The sequence below is a fragment of the Gymnoscopelus braueri genome, assembly GCF_963280865.1.
Source record: "Gymnoscopelus braueri genome assembly, chromosome: 16".
Taxonomy (NCBI): Eukaryota; Metazoa; Chordata; class Actinopteri; order Myctophiformes; family Myctophidae; genus Gymnoscopelus; species Gymnoscopelus braueri.
Genome location: NC_137616.1, coordinates 11,341,266 through 11,358,401, shown reverse-complemented (window position 1 = coordinate 11,358,401; position 17,136 = coordinate 11,341,266).

Below are 17,136 nucleotides of genomic sequence, written 5' to 3'. Positions count from 1 at the left end.
AAAACTGGGCAAACAATAACATTATACAACAAGACGACAATTATTATAATGGCAAGAATATGAAAAAATAAAATGAAATAAAGATGATAGCAGTGCAGGTTGAGAGAGGCAGGTAGGGGTAAAAAGCCCCCTGCTGGGTTATACCAACAACAAGACAATTATAATAATGATAATACTGGACAATGAAAATATATCCATACTACATTATTTCTCCCCCCATATTCTGCACACTTGCTGCTAAAGGGTTTTTACCCGTACCTGCCTCTCTCAACCTGTTTTATTCTCATCTTCATTTTCATTGTCCAGTATTTTCATTATTATAATTGTCTTGTTGTTGGTATAACCCAGCAGGGGGCTTTTTACCCCTACCTGCCTCTCTCAACCTGCACTGCTATCATCTTTATTTTATTTTATTTTTTCATATTCTTGCCATTATAATAATTGTCGTCTTGTTGTATAATGTTATTGTTTGCACAGTTTTACAGATCAAGCCTCATCAATATTTTGCGGCTTGTACCATTATAGTAAATAAACCCTCTTGAAGAATATGGGGGGAGAAATATGTAGTATGGATATATAGAATGTGCAATAAAATGTATATATATATATACACGTATATGTACAGTACATACATTAGTGCAAAGGGCATTATGTATAACTATTGGGTGTTTACAGATCGAAGGCATTTTAGTTGAGTTTAGTTTAGTTTAGTTTAGTTTAGTTTAGTTTAGTTTAGTTTAGTTTAGTTTTTGTCCTTGTTCAGGGCTCTGAGAGCCTCAGGGAAAAACCTCCTTGCCCATGACTTTCTGCATCACACAAACAGCCCGTTGCTGGGGTGATGTTTGGCCATCAGAGTCCTTTTTGTTGTGCTCAAACACCTGATTGTTGGTCGTCAAACTCTAGCTCTATACGCTAAAGCTGCTCCCAGATCTGTTTAAATATTTTGACACTGCCCTTACTCTTTAAAATGTGAACAGCCCCGCACATACCCGTGCTTCCCATGATGGTGGATTTTCAAGACTTGGACATAGACAGGGAAGACTTTATAACTGTCTGAATGAACGTTACAACAATCTGTATTCGTGTATCTTTATCAAATGTAATTACTTGATACAGTTAGTACACAAACAGCCTTCCTCTTCACTTTGCAAGCATGCTTTAATATAGGACAGAGTTTTACCTCATCCATGACATGTTACCTAATACAAAAACATTTTTTTAATGAAAGAAATGGTGGACTTGAGCAATGGCCTTCCTTTTATAACCTCATGCCTTAATATGTGAAAACGTCTAAAATCCCATGGATGTAAATGTCATTCTGTCATGGTATTCTGTCAATCTACTCCGTTGCCTTTCCATGCAGCACATACAGTGATGCAGGGGGGGGGGGGGCACCGTCCTAAAGGCTAGAGCGTAATTGCACTTGTGCTGAACGGAATCTAGGTTTGAGCTCATTAGAGACAAAAAAAAAAATGAGAGAGAGAAGAAGGAGATCAGATAATTGGAGCAGCAGATACATTTTCTTTGGGAGGGTGGGGGTGAGGGGGGTGGGATGGGGTGGGGTTGGGGTGCGTTGGGAAGGAGGGGGGAGGGGGTCCTGACTCCTGGAGGGTTGGAAGAGGGACCGAAGGCGTGTATCAAACTAATAAAACGCCACTGTGAGTTTTCACACCTGCCTGACTGAACGGTGAATCGCATGGCATAACATCTCTCAAGGGAGATGAGCCAAGCCAATTGGGATTATTGAACGGGGGGGAGAGAGAGAGAGAGAGAGAGAGAGAGAGAGAGAGAGAGAGAGAGAGATAGAGAGAGAGAGACGCATCGCCATCCGAGAGTGGGGCCCCACAGAGACACAGTGGGTTCTGGCATGTCCTCGTCACCTAATTATCAAGGCAGAGATGAGAGGAGGAGGGAGGAGAGAGAGACTCAGTAAAAATAGCAGATATTTGCTTGTTCATCTAGGCCATCAGCTCAGCTCTGTCATATTACTGAGCCAGAGACGGTGGGCTGAATAAAGGCTGATTTATACAGTACTTGGTTGTGTGCTGTATCGCAAACCGGAAAAAACAGGCGAAGCCTCGTGAGATTGTAGATCGGCTATTTTTGGTGTGCGAAACCAGCACGCAACCAAATGTGTGTCTACGGCCATGTCCGCGCTGCCAGCCCAAATCTGATCGGAAGATTGGTTTTATTAAATCAGCAAAAAAAAAAAACTGCATAGAAACTGATCTTTGTGAGTCAGACTTGAACCACATTCCTGTTGGTTCAAAGGGGTTTTGAAATGCAATTTAAATCTGATAGATGTGTCTAGGTCTGGACACTCGGACACTGAAGCCTTAAAGGAGGAGTTCACCCAAAAAATGACTTATTTTCTATCAATTGCACACCCCATGAAGCCTTGAATTCATGGATTTATTTTTGTTTTTGTGGCATTCCTAAACCAATAATTTGATTATAATAAATTTGTCCCCATTGATTCCGGTAGGAGACACAAATGCATTTGTGTCTCCTACCGGAATCAATGGGGCTAAATTTATTATAATCAAATAATAAAGGAAGGAATGCGACAAAAACTAAAAAATATCCATGAATTCAAGGCTCCATGGGGTGAGTAATCCATAGAAAAAAAGGTATTTTGGGGGTGAACTACTCCTTTAATCATACGATGGTGTCACTTGCCCAAAATAATGCCATATAAAAGCATTATTCATGCCTACGTATGTCATTAGAGCGTTACTACAGCAACCAATGCAGATAGGTCGACAATGTCTGAATACAATCTGATCAAATAAGAATGTGGACCGTCAGTTTTAAAGGGATAGTTCACCCCCAAAATGACTTTATTTCTATCAATTAGTCACCCCATAGAGACTTGAATTCATGGATATTTTTACTAGGTTGAAGACCTGGTCTAGAAAGAGACTTTCACTACTCGTTACTTACAAGCGACCTCTTCGACTTCTTCATCATTGGCTGTCCTTTAAGCCAACGGGGAGACTGGCTGTCCTTTAAGCCAATGCGGAGACTTCCCCGAGACTTCCCCATACTCTGAACGACGGCCGTCCTCCCATGCTATGGGATCATAAGTGCTAACAACAAATGTATGCTAACACACACACACACACACACACACACACACACACACACACACACACGGTCACAGAGAGAAGCAGCTGGTCGAGAGAGGAGCAGCTGGTCGCGTTTCATCGGGGCAAAAAAAAAGCAACCTGGTATAATATGACTTGTTTTGTTTTTGTCGCATTCCTAAGCCAATAATTTGATGACCGGCAGTGGTTCCGGTAGGACACACAAAGAGTCTCATTTGTGTCTCCTACCGGAACCGCTGCCTATTGGTCCGCTGGTCATCAAATAATTGGCTTAGGAATGCAACAAAGACAAAAAAATATCCATAAATTCAAGTCTCTATGGGGTGACTAATCAATAGAAAAAATTTATTGTATCTATCTTTTTAAACCCCATATGAGACGAGTCCCTAAGCCCTAAGGGCTCTATACTAGTGTCTTTTCAGTTTTCTTGTCGATCTGCTATTTTCTGCAAAAGCCTTCCCCACAATAAGGATGCTGGGGTTTAAGTGGTTAAGTTGGGAGGCTCACCAGCAGTGTCTATTCATGAGGGACGTATGTTAGTGAGACTGAGAGAGACAAGAGAGAGACAGCGAGATAATGTCTGTGAGCGAATGGCAGACGAGAGAGCATTTGAATTGCAAATGTGAGTGCCGGAGCCAAATTGGAGGAGTCAAAACCAAGCGTCATTGAGCACGAAAACAACCACCGATTCCCAAGTTACATGGAACAAAATAGAGATAAACATGACACCAACGCAGACTGATGAGGTGCAGTCAAAACCTTCAGAGAGTGGTGCATTCATAAAAGCACTGTGGCATAGGGCTGCAACTATCGATTATTGTCTTTGCGATTATTCTATCGATTACTTTTTCGATTAATGGAATAATCGAAGCAAAAAAACATATGTTTTTCTTTTTTACTTACATTTTTATCCCACGATTTTGTAACCCCTATTTTTTACACCCAGTGCCAATTGTCTATGTAATCCTGGGCACTACCTTCCCTCTGCCAACCTAGGGAGACCAGGGCCGAGCTCATGCCTCCTTCAATGCATGAGAGCCAACTGACCTTCTTATCACCTGACAGGGGAGAGTTTCCCTGGTTGGACGTAGCGCGTGGAAGGAACACGTTATTCCAACCAGTTCCTTTCCCCTCCATCAGGCGCCCCGGCTAGCCAGGGGGAGGCAGTATAGTGACCAGGATTACTGCATGTTTTTGTGAGGGTACCTACCCTAGGGGACACGGGGAGAACATGCAAACTCCACACAGAAAGGCCCTATCGCCAACCCCGTATGGGCACTGATGACGCGGAGGAGAGAACACGCCCCCAGCGCCCACAGCGCCCCCTGCGGGAATTGAACCCAGGACCTTCTAGCTGTGAGGCGACAGCGCTACCGACTGCGCCACCGTGCCCCCCTGTTTACATGTTTTATATATAAACAAATCAATTAACCCTATAACAAATGTTTATACGTTATAATTTTTATACTTTTATACTTACTATACTAAAATAGTTAAAATAGCTGAGCTTGTAAATCGGCTATTTTAACTATTTATCTTTTTTACTTACTTTTTGCCTATAATGACATGACCAAAATAAAGGATTGATCATTAACACATAGTTTTAACACATAGCCGAAGGCATGGCGAGAGAGCATGTTTTGCACCCGTCTGTCCGTCCGTCCTTCTGTCTGTGAACAGCTAATCTCTGGCACCGCTGGCCTGATCGCAGCGAAACTTTGCACACACACTCCCTGGATGCCAATTTCAAACTTCTGCCCCATTTTCACATGGGCCTGTTATAGCACCACCAGGTGGCCGATTCTACCGAGACCTGTGCTCCGAGGACCACTTTTTCTAGTTAATTATGTTTTCTAATCAATTAAATTGTTTTGTTTGATTAACTGTTGCATCCCTACTGTGGTATCGATGGAAAAGACGTCATTGAAAATAAATGACACCCCATTTGGTCAATGGATCGAACCATAATCATAACTCTACAGGGTTTGAAACCACATAACAGGGATGTGTTCCAGAAAGCTGGCTCAAGTTCTCTTGGAAGTTTTACACTTGATGGAACCAGATGATACATTTTCACATTTCTCGGTTCCACAACAGCCGACTTCAATGTGGGGGATCAGGAATGATCCAGCTGAGATAAGTTAAGCCCACAACCATTCATGTTCACAGTGAACTTTTAAGGCCATCTTCAATCTAATGCGGGGAGGAAAAAAAAGATTCACACTATTATGGATTTTGAAAAAGCCAACTATTTTTCACACACGTTGAAAAAAATTGATGATCATAAACGCATACAATAACTTCTTCCACATATTCAATAAAGATCTGCAGCAACGGAAAGGGAAATGGCACGGGGAAAAAAAATTGCTAAACAATAGCGTATCAAGTTAATGCGTAGCTTATTATGTCCATATTTTTATATTTTCACAAATTGCCTTGACAGAGTAATGAAGTGAGTTATCTGATGAACTGAAATGGGGTATAGATTTACAAAGATGTGAAATATTGGATAAATATTCATGCACATTATGCTATGTAAAGGATTTTCTATTGACACAGATGCCCTCATCATTTGTGATATACCTGACTGTAACATTTGATCATACAGTAGCCTACACGTACACGTACACGTACACATGTACACACACACACACACACACACACACACACACACACACACACACACACACACACACACACACACACACACACACACACACACACACACACACACACACACACACACACACACTATTCTATTGCTATACCTGTGAGGACATCAATATTTTATTATGAAGATTTTCTGAATGCCATTTTACAATTGCTTGCCATTTCTATTGCTAACCCAAAAGCCTTTTTTTGGCAGATCTACAAGTTCACAGCATGTTGCGCGCGTGCACACACACACACACACACACACACACACACACACACACACACACACACACACACACACACACACACACACACACACACACACACACACACACACACACACACACACACACACACAGAGTCCACTTTAAAGATTTTAAGCATGATATTTTCTCATCAGATTTGTGTGGGATCGAAAATATTAGAATAGTTGATAATGTGAGGGGATATTTTGAACTAGAGGAAGGTCTTCACTTTGAATGGAACTATGTTCTCTCATTGAAAACAGCGTTTTGAGTTGAGTGAGGAAGGTGAGTAAAAATGGAATAACGTGTCATTGTCCAGACAGAATCCATATTCTGATGAATGTCCAAAAATGTTAATGTGACCGAGCTCAGCAGGAGGGAACAGAAGGCAGCCGGGCTTTGGACCAAAGTTCTCTTTTATTTCGGGTGATTACAGAAGTGCTCACCAAGCCTCAGATGTAAAACTTTGGACAGTTATGAAACAGGAATGGAATGGTCGAGGGCAGAGCAGATGTAACATACTGCCCAGACAAAGGCTCTCTCCTCAATGTGTGTGGGGATGGCTCATTTATCCTTTGATTAGCTGGAAGCCCAACAGGTGTGCAATCACTCATACAGTATAGCTCTGGGTCGAGTTAGTTTGTTTAACCCATTAAGACGAGGAACGCATCTGTATCATTTTAAGATTTCTTTGGCAATTAAAAAAATAGCAGATATACAAGCTCGCTATGAGCTTGTATATCTGATATTTTGTTTTTAATCGTGGAAAATGTATGCAAATCTTTGAATATATGTATATGTTTTAAAGCGAACATTTTTAACTCTGATCTGTGCTTCTGGGGGTCCCTGGAACAACCTATTTTGAGATGGGGTTCCGCGGCCAAATACATATCATTTTGGGGGACCACTGATATTGCAACATACTGTTAGGATTTAGATTTTTTTTTTAGATTTTAGATTTTTCTAGATTTTTCAGAAATAGCAGATCTACAAGCTCATGGCATGAGCTATTCTTTGGCTATTTTTCAATAGCCAAATAAATCTTAAAATGACACAGATGCGTTCCTGGATTGAATGGAAATTGAACTGACTGCGAGAGCAGTGTGGAACTGCGGACATTTTAACATCTCTGACGCACCTGCAGAAGACATAACTTGGATGTGCAAATGAAAGAAGAAGAAAAAAATATCATTTTAGTTTAATGCAGAAGTTTGTAGAGTGCAAAACCATGATGACATGGTGACATTTTGGCTTTGAGAGGTTAGATAAATACAGTAGATTTTGTTGAAAAACAACAGCATTCATGAAGATACTCCTCTGTTAGCTACAGTACAATATCTAGTAGGATTTGTTTGCGTTGTAAAGCCTGGCAAATCATTTTAGCACCAATTATCCCCTGAGTTCTCAGAGAAAGAACAGGCCATAGTAGGATCAAAATTCACTGATGTGAGTGTAGCTACTGCCACCTGTATACCATGGTGCCAATAGTACCAAACACCGCTGTGAGATCGAGCTTATTAGATCAAGTAGACCTGCTCGGTAGCCTGTCAGTTTTAGGGCATAAGTTGCCGTAGTACACTTTCTTAAGTGATTCTCGTTTTCGGAATGAAAGATTTAGGCTTTCTCTACATTTTTAAAGCATATCCAATTAACTCACTAATCCTGGAATACATCCCAGATGTCTTAACCTAATTTTATACTTTGTTGCAAGACCATTTCAACAAGTGTCGCTCGATAAAAAATGTATTTACATCATCGTTGTCAAGTGAATCAGTTCATTATTATGTCATCACTATAGTGACACTAAGTATAGATTTACCTTGAGTGATCTGCAGGGTATGGTGGAAATAAATCTAAATAAATTCATGTCAACTGACAAGTCCCTCCCTATGTAGTTGGAAATGGAATATACAGGGTATATGAGCTTACAGTACATTAAAATTAGCTGTGGTAGGACTTGACGAGTGCTGATGAAATTAATTCACTCATATATAAAGTAATAACTGACAGGCATAGATAAAACAAACACTCCGCGTCCTCTGTGGACATATCCTGCAGTAAATTGAGTTAACAACCACTGTTGCTGCCGTTAATCCTTAATTTACACACATACATTCTCAACCTAATGAATTATGTTTGATAAAGAACAGCTGTTGTTCGCTTGACTAATTTCTGAGGTATATGTTTACCAACTTTGTGTTGCCTAATGCCTCTCTCATTCGTCTGGCTTGGAGAAGCAATTACCTTTCTGATTAAAAGTCCATCCAAATTAATGAGCAAGCAAGCGCATCCTAAAGTTGTTACGGCTCAATTTTAAGAAGTGTGACTGGGGAGAAATTCCAGGGGAGTTTTTAAGCGTCATGGCAATGTTCTGCCGTCCCAGTTGGCACCATTCATAACGTTAATTGTAGTCAGAGGGGAGGATTTGGCAGGAAATGAAAATGACTTCATTGTTCATTTACGATAGGGCAAATGAAATCGATCGTTTTCGTATATAGGCTACGCACAGACAAATAAAACATAGCATCTCACTTAATTATATTCGGGCCTCAGACTAGGCCTTGCTCCAAGGCTCTTCAGCAGTATTGGCAGACACAACTGTGAAAGACGTGTCATTTCAGGGGAAAAAAGGGACCACTTTAAGCCCTATTTCAAAAATAGTTGTGAGCTTGTAGATCTGCTATTTTCCATATACTGTAGGCTATATTTATTTACTTTTAATTAAACAATCTAACTGTGATGCCTAAAATAGGGATGGCAGTTTGAAAGTGGCAAAGAAATGTATGTTGCAGACAAGAAAACTCATGTCTATACAGATACTGTAACATGTGTCACATGTAACATCTAGATAGACGTGGATAGGGCGTGGATTAAGATGCACTCAGTGGCGATCTAAAATCTGATTAATCTGCCAAAAATATTCAGAAGTGGAGAAAATATTCTGCATAAAATAACTGAATTTGGTTATATGCGAATGCTAGGGGGAGCAATTGCCATCCCCTGGGACCCCAAAGGACGCCCCTGTTGTGACACCTGTCACTTTCCGATGCACAGCAGTTATTAGCGTAGGTCCACACCCCTTAAGATCGAAGCAGCACCCTTCTGGTTATTATCCAGCCTCTACCTCACACAGCCAGTGTAACCCATGTTCACAACATGTAAGGTGTATTAGACAGGCTCAGGAGTCAGTAATAAAACACCTGTGCCCCCTCTGGCAAAATACATGCAGGGTGCTGTTGCAGCATCCAAAAATGCTTAGAAAATGCAAGCCGCGCCACTTGCATCTTTTTTCAAAAGATGCCGGGGGCTATGGTCTATGTGTTACCAAGCAACCAAAACCAAACCAGGACTTCACACACAGCGTTAAGCCTTTAGCTAAAATAATGGATTACCACCATCCTTATTAAACACTCACGGTAGCTTGCTGCTTGATATACATAACCTATGTACGTATATCAAGCATATAGTATATGGAGAAATAATAAACCTTGCCGTGACTGGGTGCATGATCCCACTCTACAGGCCCACGAAAAATACCAAGAATATCACCAGTTGATCGAGGAGCTTCGTTTTGAAGATGGTGGGGTGTGGGATAATGTATTTCTAAATATAATGTCATAATTTATTTTGAGCAAGGCAATTCCAGAGAGGAATGTCAGATTGTAGGACGAAAGAGGAGAGAGACAAGTAAAGAGATGTGTGACTGGTTATGGGTTAATGTGACTGGTAGTACAGTTAAAGCTTTCCAGAAAGTTTAACTTGAACCATAGCATCGCATCGCTAACCCGGGGAGAGACTTTCGCCAAAAAATTGCAAATCTACAAACTCACAACGCGTCACAGTGTGACTGACGCTTGTTTGTCCGTCCAACACACAATGGTGCCAACATATACAGTATATCTGGACAACTATCACCGATCATCAGTGGTTTTCAACCCTTCTCATATGAAGGTCCATTATTTTTGGGAATTTGAGCCACAGACTACCGTTTGATGAGATTTTGCCTCTCAGACCCAAACTTTTATATTGTCGTTGGAAAAAGATTGTCCACAATTCCATTCTGTATTGATGTGGTACCATAGGAGAGATGAAAGGCTAACGTTGATCAAAATAACAATTCTTCTACGTTTTCTAATTGTGTAGACTTCTTGTAAATTAAGTGATGCAGATGTTTAACAATAATTTAACTCTTGAGAGCGTAAATTACGCTCTCAAGAGTTAAAGATCTGGTTACCAACTCTCCATCATTTAGCTGGGGACCACCTGGAATCGCCTCAAGGACCACTGGTGATCCCCGGACCACTGGTTGAGAACCACTGACCTAGGGTGTGAGAAGCAACACGACCTCTAGGGGCCACTTGCAGGGCCTTTCGGCTCTTAAGTCTTGTTTATCTCTTTATCTGCTCAGTATCAGGGGCGCAGATTGTCTCCTTGACCTCGTGGCCATTGTCTGGGGATGCATTGGACTCATCTTGGTATATCAACCTTTTACCCCCAGGCAACAACCGATGCTTAATGCCCCATGCATTCCGTATAGAGTCCTATATAAAGTTGTGTATAGGCTTGAAGTAGGCCACTATAAGCTCAGAGAGGTTACACCAGATGGGAGCTGCTGCATCCCATCCCCACAGGACAGAGATATAAGAGCATAAGAGCTTTTAGCTATAGAGCAGCCCCAGAGCTGTCATTTAAGTGTGTAATTATTCTGGATGTCTATGGAAGCAGAGCATCACAGATACTAAAGGAGGAGGAACTACAACCAGGTGAAGACTAACGGCAGTTGTAAATCAGTGATTCTCATCCTTTTTTTCTGGTTGAGAGACATTTCATATTTGTGTGTGTGTTCTTCTACACTCTTTGAAGATGATGCATTTGTTTTGAATTGTATTTATTTCTCCTTTATTCAACCAGGTGGGTCCCATTGCGACTGTTATTTCTTTTACAATGGAGCCCTGGCCAAGGAAGCAGCAAGCAGGGATTACAACACAGAGATGTAGAATGCTGAATAGATGGATAGGATGAATGCAATGAGGGGGGCTTATACCTTATGACTACCACTATTATACTGTATATTGGCCACGCCCCCATCTCAGAAATCGGCTGCACTGAGAGGGCTTTCAGACTGAATAATGGAGTGAAACGAAATGAAAATTCAGGCTGAGTGTCAGGCTAGCTATGAGCTTGTAGATCTGCTATTTTTGAAAATTTGTGAAAGTTTGTGCAAATCTTTGAATAAATATGTTTTAAAGCGAACATTTGTCATTTGCCAAATGTTCATTTGTCAAACATTTGACAAAATGTCTTAAAAATCTGACAATTTTTTTTTTTTTAACTATCGTTGCTATATCAGCGGTGCTCAAAACTTTTTCATGTCAAGGACCACCGAAATTGTATTTGGCTGCGGAACCCATCTCAAAATGTTTAGTTCCAAGGACCCCCAGAAGCAAAGATAAAAATATTGTTTAAAAAAATATATGTATTCAAAGATTTGCACAAAATGTTCAAGATTTTTCCAAAATAGCAGATCTACAAGCTCATAATGCGGCACCGAGTGCCGCGCTATGAGCTTGTATATCTGCTATTTTTGCATAGCCAAATAAATAAAAAATGACAGAGATGCGTTCCCGGATTGAATGAGTTAAAGTTCTCAAGGTACAGTGGTCGGCTTGGAACCAGAAGATTGACGTCAAGTTCGATCCCGGGCTCCTCCTGCTATTCATGTCAAAGTATCCTTGAGCAAGACACTGCTCCTGCTCCTAAAGAGAAAGGTTGGAGCCTTACACCATCTATACAAATGCAGTCCATTATGATACAATGAATAGACCATCGACATATTCTAAAGCTGCCGTTTGCAATACTTTTGACAGTCACAAGGTATGTAATCTCTCAAGAACAGATTCGGCACTGTGTTGGAATCTGTCGGGGAGGTTCGTCATAACATGTGCGCATGGGCGTGCCTTCAGATCAGGAAGCGGGCCGCGCTTTACCCAATCAAATGTAGTGGGCGGGATTCACGTGTCCGTCGATCCTTCCCCCCTCGAAACAAACCGAAACTAATTTAATAATAGCGTCCGCGGAGCAGACAAAACCACGGAAAGATATTCACATTTTAACTTACTCTTTCATCATAGAAACAAGTGGGCTTATAACCAATACGATCCATGTTCTCTGGGAGAAGTGGTGTTAGTGTTCCGTGTAGAAATATTGTTAGTGGGAATGAAAACATAGTCGCACCAACCGGAAGTGATGCGCTGAAGGCATACAACAAACACCGGTTTCCTTGCGCTCTGGCGTTACGTTTTCTTCCGCCCAGAGCCAACAGACATAGAACAAACAGCAGAGGGCGCTGTTTTTCATTTTCAGTTGGCGATGGGTTCCCAGATTGCAAGGTATGAAAATAATGTATGAAGGTTTCATTGAGACATTCTGTAACGCTACCGGCCGACATATGCATGCATCGGCTGTGCTTGTCATTTTCTCCACTCCTTTCTAAAGCACGTTGTCAAGTCTTAACGTAAACATTTCAGGGAGGGCTGTACTTTCCCAGCTGGAAACACTGTCACAGATAGAAAAACCCCCATGTGGCGCTTTCTTCTTCACAACATGAAAGCTCTACAATCCTGCACCCTGCTAGGGACTTTTATAAGCCAGGAGATAAGCCTAGTGGACACAAGATGTCCTGAAGCCTGGCATGGCCGGCAGCTGTGTCATTGAATAGTGTCCCTGTCGGATGGGAACCTTGTATGTCCAAAACCGTTACTTTCCCCCAGACAGACGTAACCACTTTGAACCTGAAGTCCCTATTTTGTAGCCTCGTAAACCCTCCCTCCGGAAATCTCATTTCCATTTGATTCCAGGAGTGAGTCTGGCATGATCGCCCATTCTGCAATAGTGGCTGTGGGCTGGAGTTGGGCGGGAGTAATACCGTTGACTGACAACCGAAACAATGGCTGCCGTTTGTGTTTGGTCGGCTGCACTCAGGCTGCACTCGGGTCCATTCGGGCTGACTCGAACTCGCCACCTGATTGGCCAACTTTTGCTGTCAATCACAGAACGATGAGCGACGACGCTGATAGGCTCGGTTTTTTGGTAATGCGCTAGATACGCCCATACAAGCCTTCATGCCAGACTCACTCCTGGAATCAAATGGAAATGAGATTTCCGGAGGGAGGGTTTACCAGGCTACCTATTTTGGGCATTCTGCTTAGAAAAACTTTCAAACTTTCTTACTTTAAAAAAAGAGAGAATAGGCTATCTACAAGCTCACACATCACTTCGCATCAAGGTGCATTGTGGGACATTCTGGAAAGCCAATTAAAAGTCCATGATGCTCGTGTTTTTTTACACTTTCATCCCTTTCTGATCAAGGACAGAGTGGCAGCCATGCTGTTGCAATGGAGTGAAACATTTTGAATACAATGTTAGTACAATGTGCCAGTCTTAGAGGATTGTGCATCAGTCTCTTACTCCCCTGAATTGTTATGCCATAACCAGAAGTTTGGTCCATGTCATTAAAGAAAAACATTTTCCAAAGTTTCCAACATTTTGGCCTGGGCCGCAGTGGTCCGCAGCGGGCCGCAGGCTGCAATGCCAGCCTGATAACGTGTTGCGGGAGTCCCGATCCCGACGACCTTTTCTGCGTGTCACTCCCCATCTCTCTCCCCATTGCCTGTCAGTCTACTGTCTTATAAATAAAGGCATAAAAGCCCAAAAACAAATCTTTAAAAAAAAAGTTTGCGGGCTTGTAGATTAGCTATTTTCAAAAATTGCGCTTAAATATTTAGCTTATCAGCTAAATCTAGTCAAATAGAAATTTTAATCAAATCATTTTTTTTAATTGATTAAAATATCAGTCAAAACATCGGTAGACATGGTGGACTAGGACTCTCCAAAATCGGGATTGGCATCGGACCAAAAATCTGGCATCCGGCGGGCTCTGCCCAGAAGGCAGAGAGAGGAGTAACACACGGCTGATCAGATAAACTTTAATCGCTTTGTGGGACACCAGAACGCAGAACGTATTGATGACAGTGCCCAGCAATTGAATGAGCATCTGAGCAGCATATAGCCTGTTGCTGGGCTTGCACAGCCTGGAATCTGTTTTTCCCCAGCCTCTTGTTGTACCCTCAGCAGATTCTCAAATGCTGCATTCTCCAGTGTTTGGAGCTTTTTGCTCTGAGTCATACATTTCATCTAGCTGCCTGCGCTGCTGATCCATGTAAGCCCGTGGCCCACTATCACCCTGACAAGATTTGGCTTCACGCTTCCCAGGCTGAGCTCCAGGAATGGGCAGCATTCCACAGCGTCCTCCACCCTTGCACATCGTAGCGCTGGCTTCTTGTATTTGTGCTTCTGTTGCTGACCTCTGTATCAGCGGGTGTGATATGAGCAGCATCTGTACGGTCACTTTGTCCTTCATCAGTGGATGGCTTGTTTGTTAGTAAACAAAAAGGTAACATTTCACTGAACTAAACACAACTCCCCTGAACTTACTCCATTGCATTGTTGCTGGACATAATAGAATGCACACACACACATATTACATTACAGTCGTTTAGCAGACGCTTTTATCCAAAGCGACTTACAATAAGTGCATTCAACATAGGTAGGGAACGAAACTACTAATCACCAGAAGTCTTAAGTGCATTCTCTTCTAAAACAAGCAACTAAGAGTATACATAGCGCTAAGGTAAAAGTGCAATATATCAGCTATCTACTTTCTTAAACAGATGAGATGAATAGGAAAATCAAATGAGCAAGAGCTAAAACAAATAAGTGTATCGAATAAACAAGATCCAATAAAACAATAAAACAAGAGCTCGTACAACTAGTTAACAACAAGTAGGCAAGGCGAAGAGGAAGGGTAGTGTTTCCTGAAGAGGTGGGTTTTCAGCCTGCGGCGAAAGATGGGCAGTGACTCTGCTGTCCTGACATCAGTGAGGAGTTCATTCCACCACTGTGGAGCCAGAACAGAAAAAACGTGTAGATCGGCCACATATTCATCATCAACGTTAATGTCATTTTATATGTTACACTTTCAACCAATTTGTATACCGTATGTATTTACATTAGCAATGTAATTAAGGTTACAAATGCAGATCAGACATCAGACATTACACCACGGACCTGTGTCCTTCTCCCGAACTGCCACTTTTGAAGGACATCTCATATGTTACAGTTTCAACCAAATTGTATACCGTATGTATTTACATTAGCAATGTAATTAAGGTTACAAATGCAGATTAGACATCAGACATTAGACTACGGAACTGTGTCCTTCTCCCGAATTGCCACTTTTGAAGGACATATCATACCTTTGTACTCTTTGACACTTACTTTGAAGCAACATTGTTCGACGGATATTATAATAAATATTTTGTAAACTTATGAATTTGAACGTGTATTTTTCTAGCTCCTGAAATATATGGTCATCTGCCCAAATATTGATTTATTTTCAACTCCAGGTTAACCCTCCATTCATTTTGCTCAGCTCGCTGCCACTGAAGCTGTGTTCACCATGGATGCAGAACGCACTAGAGTTCGAGACAACCGGACTAAACAGGGCAGCTGTAAAAACGCCCTTCAACATCAATTCAAAGATTTGAGTCCCATTGAGAAAAAAACTGCGACGAACTGCTGGTATACTGCTAAATACTGTCAATCACTTCAAAGCCCCCCTTTTTACAGCATGTTTACTGAACAATTGTGGCACTTTTTCCTTTTAATTTCCTTCCCTCTTTTTCATTTTACCACATTCACATCTTTTTGAGGAATTCCTGCTTTGACAGGTGAGAAAGGTAACTTTTTACATGTACAGTGTAGGTGGTGAGTGGGTGCCCTATAGTTTTGTTCTCTTGTAAGACATCCAAAGTTACAAGGATTGGTGTTGTAGTCACTAGCTGTTTGAATGAAACCCACAATATATAAATATCATGACAAAGGCAGAACGGATGCAGGGCTAATGCAGGGCTAATGCACAAAGGGAGATTGTTACAACAGTTACCAATGTCGCCAGTAGATGCAGACCCTGAGATAAACAACCAAAACCTTTACTCAAAATGTCACACCGTCATTGCCTGGAGGCGGCGAGGCCCAGCGTGTCAACTTAAACCTTCCTCAAGTGTTTTTCTGTGAAGGTCAGTAATACATCAAAGCACATCATTGAGACTTATTTAGCAGTAAACAGCTACAGACTTTTCTACTGTCTGGTCCCAGACAAGATACTTACAAAGTATCAATAACTAGGCAACAAGCCATTGGCACAAGCATGGGGTGCGTCTGCCAAAAGAAAAGAAGAAAAAAGAAGATAAAAAAAGTACTCCACAGAAAACACAATTATACTTGAGCATCTTCACTCTAGCAGAGCGGCTTCGATTGGAGTGACTGTTGTAATCAGCAGGGTTCCACTTGTGAAAAAAAAGAAAGAAAAAAAAAATCCCCACACTTTGTGTATGACAAATAACAAAAATAGCTGATCTACATGCTAACAACACATTTGTAGACCTGCTATCTTCGCTATTTCCGATTGTGATATAATCAAAAATGCATTTCCCAAAGGGAATGGCAATTCAATCTGACCAGAAGCAGGAATCAAACATCTCCACTGACGATACAATGAATGGCTATCAAAAGCGGAAGCATGGGGTTTCCCCATCATCATGAAAACATTACATAGAGCTTGCAAACAAATGACAAAACAACTGTGGGTATAATTTTAGCATTCATTATCAATGCATAATTACAGAATGCATTCAAGCCGTGTAACACCTGCACCACATTAAGACAGATGCAGGAGTCAGGCTGCATATTGTTGCTGTCGGGCAGAAACCTTGTATCTCCATATTTCAACTTTCTATGCGTATGTTTTTGCAATTTCCGTGAAATTTTGCTCGCATATTTCCACTATGCCGAGGAAGAAATGCCACTTGAACATTTTCAAATCAGCCTCATGGTGGCGATATAACAGGCCGATTCATGTTTGTACCTATAACTGCACCGATCTGTGTAAAACCTTGTATGCGCACTCCCTAGAGGTCAAGGAAAAACCTTTGCCCTGCATTTTTCACATTTGCCTTTTATAGCGCCACCAGGAGGCCGACTTACGTAAAACATTTTTTTTTATATTACTC